The sequence below is a fragment of the Phacochoerus africanus genome, unplaced genomic scaffold, assembly GCF_016906955.1.
Source record: "Phacochoerus africanus isolate WHEZ1 unplaced genomic scaffold, ROS_Pafr_v1 Scaffold_129, whole genome shotgun sequence".
Lineage (NCBI taxonomy): Eukaryota > Metazoa > Chordata > Mammalia > Artiodactyla > Suidae > Phacochoerus > Phacochoerus africanus.
The window spans coordinates 51277-60668 of NW_025927321.1; the positions used below are offsets into that span (position 1 = coordinate 51277).

Below are 9392 nucleotides of genomic sequence, written 5' to 3' on the forward strand. Positions count from 1 at the left end.
AATATTGTTTTGGAAGGTGTAGCTCACATCCATGTCGATAAATTTGATGTCCAGAGAGTAGAGCCTGGCCTGCTCTTTCATTCTCTGTGGGTAGAGCCGGGGGTGGGGGGGGGGTGGCAAAGTCAGAGGCCTGGAACCCTAACCAGCAGAGCAGGCGCTGCCAGCTCAACATGAGTGTTTCTAGAGAAACCTTTCTTTTGCTTGTTTCGGAAGCCAGGCAGGATCCCAAGGGTGCCCAGGTCACAGCCTGTGCCCAGAAGCCCTGTGGATAATCAGCCTGGGGCTTCTTCAGGCCCAGACCCCCACCCAGTGGTGACACACTGGCCAGGCCACCAGATCCCCTCCTCCCCCACCCCACACAAGGCAGTCCAGGATGACAGTGCCTCTGCCCTGGCGATGGGCTTGTCCCCTGGGAGGCTGCTCCCAGGTATGTGTGTCCCAGGGCAGTGGGATGCTGAGAGGGCAACTGGGCCTCTGTCCCTTGACCCCTCTGAGTCCCACCACACACAGGCTGGGTGAAGCAGAGGGCCAGAAGGGGAGCCCATGCCTTGTTTTCAGGGCCTTTTGAGAGCCTGAGGACTAAGTGTGATGCTGGCTCTTTTCCCACAGTGTCAGTGGGTGTTCACCATGCTTGGGGGCCTCTCAGATCACCCATCATTGAGCAACTTGGACACCTGTGGCCACTATCACACCTGCTCCCCTGCACTTCTCCTGCTGATGCCGCTCAGCCGGGTGCATAGAGCACCCACCCTGAGCTGTGGGACTTAGGGTGCCCATGGTGCAGATGGGAGCTGAGTGGCAGGAACTGGCCATGGGTAGGGACCTCTCTTGGTCAATGGATTGAGACCTGTTTCTTGACCCAAGTCAGTCAGGGCTGTGTTCATCTGGCCTGGTGGTCTCTATCCATGGTTTCTGTGGGGTCACCTTGCTCTTTCCTCTTGGCTTCTGTCCCTTGCCCTGTGACTCTGTCCCCCTCAGGGGTATGGGAGGCCTTAGTGTGATGCTAGGTGGCACCTGTGCAACCCTGGACTCAGTGTCTGCATGGTTGGCATGGCTTTGCTGGCAGGTGGGCCCTGGGCCTATAAGCCTGGGAGGTGCCAGGAAATCTGGGGACAGGCGAGGGTCCCTGAGGCACAGGTGGAGGGGCCATACCTGGTATTTCCCTTGGTTCTCTGCCTTCACCTTCTCCAGGTCCAACAGCAGAGACCATGCCTGTCCTCTCACCTGTGGGGGGATCCCCTTGTAGACCCGCCGGCGCATCTGCAGGTAAGAAGGGGCCCTAAGACTGGTGCAAGTGACACCCAGTGACATGAAGCAAGACTCATGCAGAAGTTGCTCAGGAGAGGCTGGCTCTGCCCGGGCCTGGCCCAGTCTCCCCCAGCTGAGGATAGGCTGTGGTGTGGGCATGGCTGGTCCACTCTGTGGGGTCCTGGGCTAGGGTGGCCAGGAAAGCCCCAGGGGACCCAGACCAGCCTCCTTCAGGGTCAGAATGCTCAGGTTTCTACCTTTTGACTGTCCCCGTATTTGCCCCAGTTCCTCAGCATCTTCACCCACTTAGGGGCTCGCCTGATGTCCTTGGCTCTTTGCTGGAAAAGGGGACATGGTGGTGTTAGCCAAGCTTCCTGCTTCCCTAAAGTGGCCCTGACTCAGGGCTCTGATCTTAGAGGAGGCATGAAGGCACAGGCCCCTCACAGCCCAAGGACCCCCAACAACTCTGCGGTCAGGCAGCAAGGAACCACAGCCACTGCTTGGCCACCTCCCACCTCCCACCAGCATAGCATGGACTGGCTCTCACCCTTGCCTCGTGGGTGCTGAGGCTGTGGATGCCGAGGCCCTGGGTGCTGAGGCTAGGCTGCTCCTGACTACAAGGCAAGAGAAGTAGAGCTGTGAGGACCAGGTGTCTGGAGGCCCCCAGCCCCTGCCACCCCCCATCCTAACCAGGGATACCCTGACAGAGGAGGACCCAAGGTGGGTGCCAGCTCTGGAGCAGACTGCAGCACCCCAGGCAGTGCCCCTACTTCCACTGAGGCTGGCCACCCCTTCTGCACTGTGCACCCCCACTCCTGACCTGACAGGTGTGTGGCCCCTCCCAGAGCAGACCCAGCAACTTCATCCCAGTCTCCCCTCCCCCATCACGGCCAGGCCAGCCATCCTACCCTGAATCTCCTCCTGGCACCACACAAGGAGTCAAACTCCCCCTGCCACTGTCACCTTCCTGTGAGCTTTTAGGTCCTACATTACCACCTCCTAACCATCTGTCCAATATCTGAAGCAACATCTCACTGCCCTTCACAGTGTCCCCACATGGCCCCCTGGCTGGGCCCACCGCCCTTGGAGACCTGTGGGCCAGGTGCCCCTCCCCCTGTGGCCAGGCTCTGTAGAGCCACTGCAGATCAGGCTGAGCCCTGACCCTGACCCTGCTGGATGGCTGCCCTGGGCTCTCCCCAGTGTGGGTGTAGAGGCCACAGGGCTAAGGCCCAGGCTGGCTCAGCCTCCAGTTTTTCCTGTATATTCTTTAAGCTCTCTCACCCCAAGCCTAGTGTGGACCCTGGTCCCCAGTGGCCACCAGGATTTGAGGCCCTGAGCTAGACAGAAGGGTTCTGCCTCCAGAGGTGTTTCTGCAAATGGTAACCCTCCCTGGGGAGGGGGGAGTGGGTATCAAGATGACTCACGGCAAAAAGCCTAGCCTGTCTGTGGCCTTGTAGAGCGACAGGTCAGCATCATCCCATGGGTCCGCTGGAGGCCCTGACCGGCGCCCCTGAAACCCAGATGGGGCACCAAGGTGAGGGCACAAGCAGAGTGTCCTCAGGAGCCCAGGAACCTCTGCTGGTGGCCCAGCATGAGAACCTGCCCCAAGGAGAGCCACCTGCACCTCATCTGCTCCTACCTTCTCTGATCCTGCATGGGACACACCTGCTCCTGCTGCCTCTGAGCTTTACATGGTCAGCCTTTGCTCTGATCCCCCAGGGACACACTTGCCCCCTTGGGCTGTGATTCCCCACCTTGGGCCTCACCTTCCCCCTCAGGGAGTGGTCCACACCTGGAATATTTTGATTCCCATTGGGGGATGTTCCTGCTCCTGCTGATGACAATGACCTTTGGGCCTCACTTGTTCTACTTGGGTCTTGTCCCCACCAGGCCTCTCTGCCTGCCCTTGGCTCTGACCCCTTCCAGGGCTGCAGCTGCTCCTAATGGCTAAGCTCCCTCTGGTGCCTCACCTGTTCATAGCTGGCAATGATATCTGCTCGTTCCAGGGCCAGCAGGGTCTCCAGCTTTACCATGTCTGATGCTGAAAGAAAAAATGCAAATATTCCAGTGCATGAAAGAGCTTCAGAGAACCAACAGGTTGAAGTGGGCCCCCTGTTGGCAGCTCCCCTTCTATCTGATCAGACAGGAGAAAACCATGCTGCCTGGGTGGGTGACATCCCAAACATCCTAACACTTCCACTTACAGACCCTTGCCAGCAGCCTGGAGATCCTGTCACAATGAGATGAGGAGGAAAAAGAAGGCGGCCAGGAGGCCAAGGCCAGCAGCTGTCCTGCAGCACCGGGGTGTGAGCTCCCTGGGCCAGGGGAACTGAGGGAAGGGAAGCTGCCGGCTGTGGAGGGCCTCACAGGCTCTTAGGACTCATATTTTGCTTAGGCATCAAAAGCCCAGGGAACAAAAGATAAACATTGATAAAGTGGACTTGATTAAAATTAAAACAGCTGTGCCTCAAGTGACAAGTGACACTGTCAAGAAAATGACAACCCCTACAATGAATAAAAATGTGAGACTGACCTGACAGATAAGAGCCCAGTATACGGAATATGGCCAAACTCCTAAGTCCACTATAGAAATGGCCCAAGTAGACATTGGGCAGAGGGCCTGAATAGACTTTTCTGCAAAATCAAGGCCAAAGGGCACAGGAGACCAATCTCAACATTAGCATCAGGGGGATGCAAATCAAAGCCAGCAGAGGACCAAACTTCTCACCCACTGGAGTGGCTGTTACTGATCAAATGAGGATGTGGAAAAGCTGGCACCTTCCTGTTTGGCTGGCAGGATTGTAAAATGGGGCAATTTCTTTGGAAAACCAGGCCTTTCTCCAAAAGTTAAATGAAGAGTTGCCACATGATACAACAGGTCCTTTCCCAGGTATACACCCAAGAGAGAGGAAGACAGGGACACAGATAGATGTACATGCACACTCATAGCAGAGCTACTCCCAAGAGCAAAAAGAGGGCCCCATCTAAGTAGCCCTGGACAGGTGGCTGGAGGACCAGGATGTGGTGGTACAGCATTCAACCAGAAAAAGAGGGAAACACTGCCACGTGCTGCAACATGGATGGATATGATGCTCAGGAAAGAAAGCAGACACGGAGACCACATGCTGTGAGGTTCCATGGAGGTGCTGTGTCCAGCAGAGCCAAGCCCAGACAGAAAGAGGTCAGTGGCCCCCAGTGCTGGGGGAGGGTCCAGTGGGGGTATGTACTGAGATTTTTTTTCACGAGGTAGAGGAAGGTGGAAATAGTGGTGATGGTGGCATGGCTCTGCTAATACACTAAGTGCCACTGAGTGGTATAGTTTAGCACCTACATTTGATGTGTAAATTTTAAGAAAAAAGCTCTGAGCCAGATTCCCTGCCTTCTGGGCCCCAGGAGGCACTGAAGTTGGAAGTGGAAGGTGCACAGGTGAATATAAGGCCCAGTATTCTCCCATCCAAGGAGAGCCCTTTGCTCCAGCCCACTAAGCTCTTCCCTGACCATGTACCCACTCTGGATGTGTCCACTAGGGAGGCAGGGTGGGGTGTGGGCACCAGAGATCTCTAGGACAAGAGGCTCCCATCGGTTCCATTCCTTTTTTTTTTTTTTTTTGTCATTTTGTCTTTTCTGGGGCCACACCTGTGGCATATGGAGGTTCCCAGGCCAGGGGTCCAATTGGAGCTGTAGCTACGGCCAATGCCACAGCCACAGCAATGCCAGATCTGAGCCAAGTCTGTGACCTACAACACAGCTCCCTGCAATGCTGGATCCTTAACCCACTGAGCAAGGTCAGAGATCGAACCCTCAACCTCATGGTTTCTAGTTGGATTCCTTAACCACTGAGCCATGACAAACTCCTGCTCCATTCCTCTTAACTCTCAGCTGATTCTTCCTGGTGAATCAGGGAAGAGCACCAGCCCATTGGGGGGGTGGTGGAATTGGTAAAAGGATAATATATTTGACCATAGGCAGCCTCTGTGCTATGAGATCATCCCTAGGTTCACAGTTCTGAACAAGTCACAGGGGGAAGGGCCTCATTTTCCCTGTTCACATGGTGGGACACATCTGTTCTGGGACAACACAAAGAGGGTCTAGCCAATGAGGAACACAGCTGGAGTCTGTGGGTCAGATGACACATGGAGCAATGGGGGACAGGATGCTGAACTGGGTGAGGCTCTTATGTCCCCAGCCCACAGGCCACACATGCTCACCCAGCTGGTGTCCCTGATCTCAGTGGGTTGGATGGGAAACCTCCAGGATCCAGGCCAAAGAAGAGGCTTGGAGGGACCATTGGGACCTGGAGAGTTGCCTGAACTCAGACCTCCTCCTCTGCAATTGCCCCATGTTGCTCCTCGTCCTTCCATTCATGCCTCTCGACCTCTTCCTCCTCTGTCTCCCTAATGCCCGCCTCCCACCACCACTTTTCCACATTCCTCCAACATCCACACTCATCCACAGTGGTCTCAATGCTACATTCTGCCCATTCCCCAGGGCCCGTGTCTCCTCCATCCACCTCCGCAACAGTCCTCCACGTTCCTCCTCCCCATCCATGGCTCCTCCACCAGCCATTCATCCTTCTACCTCCTACATCCATCTCTCCACCTGATCCAGCTTCTTTGTAAGTCCACCTCTTCCTCCTCCTCCTGCATCCTCTCTCCTCACTACTCCTCCCCACCTTCCTTTTCTGGGCCAGGGGTCTGAGCTCAGACCTCAGGTTCCTCACAGGTATTCAGGCACCTCTGGAAGCATCCCACACCCCATGGAGCCCTGAGCAGGCTGCATCCTCAGTGGTTGGTGCTGTAGATCCTTGTCACATTGGCTACAGACCAGAGTGGTCCAGGCTCCCACCAGAGGCCCCTGTCCCCTAGTGTCAGTATGTGGTGAGGGAGCAAGTCACACTTACCTTTGTGTCCTCTCGCTGCTGGAGCTGTGCCTCTTTGGTGGAAATGCACCCAGGGACGGGGTGGGAGAGGTGGAGAAATGGACGAGCGTCAGAGCAGGTCAGAGACCACAGGGCCTCCAACTGCCTGGGGACAAGATAAAAGTGAGTGCCAGGCAGAAGACAGAACTCTTGGGTCACTGTTATTCCAACAACAATAGGGCTGAAGGCAGAGGTCACAGTTCATGCTGAGCCCATAACTAAAGACTCATCATCTCCAGGGGCAGGGCTGTAACCCAGCAGGACAAGATGGCAGGGGAAGATGACAGGGGAAGCTGTAACCTGTCAGGTGATGGACCCAGGCACATGGAAACTCAGGAAGGCTTGGTCCCCCAACCCTCACCTTCCTCACTCTTCCTCTCTCCATTCCGTCTTAGGAATTCAGGGAAGATAATGACATGGACTCTAAGCTCCTGGGTTTGACATGACTCAGGCCAGCGATGGACCACCCAGGTAAAAGCAGCTCCCAGATTTCTCTGGGTCTGAGCATCAAACCAGTGGCTCACATGGGTACACTTTTAAGTGACACCACCTGGATCCCAGTAGATGAGGCTGTTGGCTGGCCTGGACCTGAAAGTGTACTTCAGCCCCTTCTCCATCTCACCTTCATTCTCTTCCATCCACCTCCCACTCCTCCATCTCCTCAGTGCATGGTCCTCCCACTCTCCCTCCTCCATCTACATTTCCTCCATCATCCCCCTCCCCATCCATCAAAATTTTATTTTCTTCCTCACAGTCCTGTCTTTAATGCTCCTCATCACTCACCTGCTTTCTCCATCCTCCTGCATCCACCTTTTCTCCTACATCCAACTCTCCTCTGACTTGACCTTCCTTCCTCCCCATCCTCCTTCTCCTCCTGTGCCTGCATCCTCTCCCCTCCTCCTCCTCCTACAACCTCTGCCCTCCCTCCTATTCCCCCCCTTCCACTTCTGGTCCAGGATTCTGAGCTCTGACCTCAGGCTCCTGACAGGGACTGAGGCACCTCTGTCAGCAGCCCACATTTCACAGAGACCTAAGGGGGCTACACACATGGTGGTTGGTGCTGGATGTCCTTGTCACCTCAACCTCAGACCAGAGTGGTCCAGGCACCCACCATGGGCTTCTTTACTTGAAGTGTCAGTAGGGGCTGAGGGTACAGCTCTTGCTCACCTTTCTGACTCTCGCTGTTGGATGTGGGCCTCTCCTCAAGATGGTAACGAGGTAACCAGGCGGGTGTGGGGATCAGGTGGGTCAGAGCAGGGCAGGCAGGTGAGTGAGCGTCAGAGCAGGTCAGTGACCACGAGGGCCTCCAACTGCCTGGGGACAGGAATCAGAATGGGTTCAGAGCAGCAGATACAACTCTGGGGTCTCTGCCATTCCAACCAATATGGTGCCCATCCCACTGGCCAGGAGCATCACTGACTTCTTGACCTGAAAAGTGACTTTCTTTTCTGGGAGGGTCCTCTGTCCACACAGGGGAGCATCAGCAGGGGGAGATGGAGACTGGCTGTGCTGGAAACTTGCAACCAGCTGGTCCACCAACCCTTCTTGCACTCCTCCTCTCCCCTGCCTGATAGCAGTGCCAGGAGGATTCTGATGTGGACCCTAAGCCCTTGCCGTTGGACTTGAATCAGGCCAGCTATTTCATACGACCTTGTCCTCACCCAGCTTCCTGAGGTCCCTGGGACTTAGCATCAACCCAGGGTCTCAGTAGGGTACAAGCATTGCAGGGACCCCATCCAGATCCCAATAGAGCTGGTTCTGGGCTGGCATGGACCCCCTGCTCCCCGCTCCATCCATCCATCTAGGACAAAGGTCAGATGTCTGGGTCAGTATTAAGCACATAACCAAGGAGGTTATCCTCTCCAGGGACAGGGCTGTAACATGGCAGGAGAAGTTGACAGGAGCAGGTGTCAGCTGGCAGGTGAGGGACCTGGGAAAATAGGCCTTCACTAACATTTGGACCCCAACTCTGACCTTCATTCATTCCTCCTCTCCCCTCCTACTTAGGGTTTCCAAGAAAGTACTCATGTGGACTCTAAGCCCTTGCAGTTTGACTTGACTCAGGCCAGCAATGTGCCACCCAGGCCGCACCACACTGCTGGATTTCACCAGGTCCAAGCATCAAGCCAGGAGCTCACTCAGGTACACCCTTTAAGAGACCCCACACATGCTCCCAATACCACCTGCTCTGGGATGGCCTGGACCCCCTGCTTCCCCTCCCCCCTCTTCCATCTGTCCTTCAACCTCTTCCATCCATCCATCTCCTCCTACTCAGTCCTTTCCTCCCCCTCCTCTATCTATTCCTCTTCCTCCTCCTGCTCTTCATGCTCTTCCTGATCCATCTTCCTTGCATCCTCCTCCTCACCTCCATTCATGTTTTCTCCTCTTCTTCTCACTCTTGTCCCTATTTCTTATCCTCATTCACCTCCTCCCTCCATCCTGCTGCATCCACCTTTTCTCCTGAATCCATCTTTCCTCTTGCTAGACCTTCCTTCCTTTCTTCCCATCCTCCTCCTCCTCCTGCATCCTCTCCCCTCCTGCACCTCCTTCAGCCTCACATGTCCATCCTTCTCCCTCTCTTCCTTTTCTGGCCAAGAGTCTGACCTCTAACCTTGGGCTCCTCCAGGTCGTCAGGCACCTCTGGCAGCAGCCCGTAGTTCATGGAACCCAGAAGGGGCTTCATGCTCAGGGATTGGTGCTAGAGGTCCTTGTCACCTCGACCTCAGAACCACGTGCTCCAGGCACCCACCACAGTCCTCTTCCCTTGAGATATTGGTAGAGGATGAGGGTGCAGCTCAAGCCCACCTTTCTGACACTCCCTGTTGGATGTGGGCCTCTCCTCTCAAGATGGTAAGAAGGTAAGCAGGTGGGTGTGGAGATCAGGTGGGTTCGATCAGGGCCAGAAGATGAGCGAGCTTCAGAGCAGGTCAGTGACCGCAAGAACCTCCACCTGCCTGGGGACATGAAGCAGAGTGGGTTCCAGGCAGCTGGCATAACTGCAAGTTCATTCTAATTCCACACAATATTGGGCTAAGGTCAGACGTAAGGGTCAGTACTGAGCCCAAAATGAAGGAGGTCATCCTTTTCAGGGACAGGGCTGTAACCCAGCAGGGGAGGATGACCACAGACAGGTGTAGCCTGACAGGTGATAGACTCGGGCACATGAAAACTCAGGAACACCTGCTCCCTAACCCTGCTCTTCCTTCACTCCTCCTCTCCCCTCCAT

The 9392-nt window shown here is 55.4% G+C and overlaps 1 long non-coding RNA gene across 1 annotated transcript; it reads right to left on the reverse strand.

The window, feature by feature from the left end:
- Window positions 1–6181: 6181 nt before the first annotated feature.
- LOC125119102 (uncharacterized) lies at window positions 6182–9105 on the reverse strand. The gene is made up of 3 exons (XR_007133028.1): window positions 8972–9105; window positions 7334–7480; window positions 6182–6272 (listed from the first exon to the last, which is right to left on the reverse strand). It is a non-coding gene; the product is annotated as an uncharacterized LOC125119102 (long non-coding RNA).
- Between the last annotated feature and the right edge of the window lie 287 nt (window positions 9106–9392).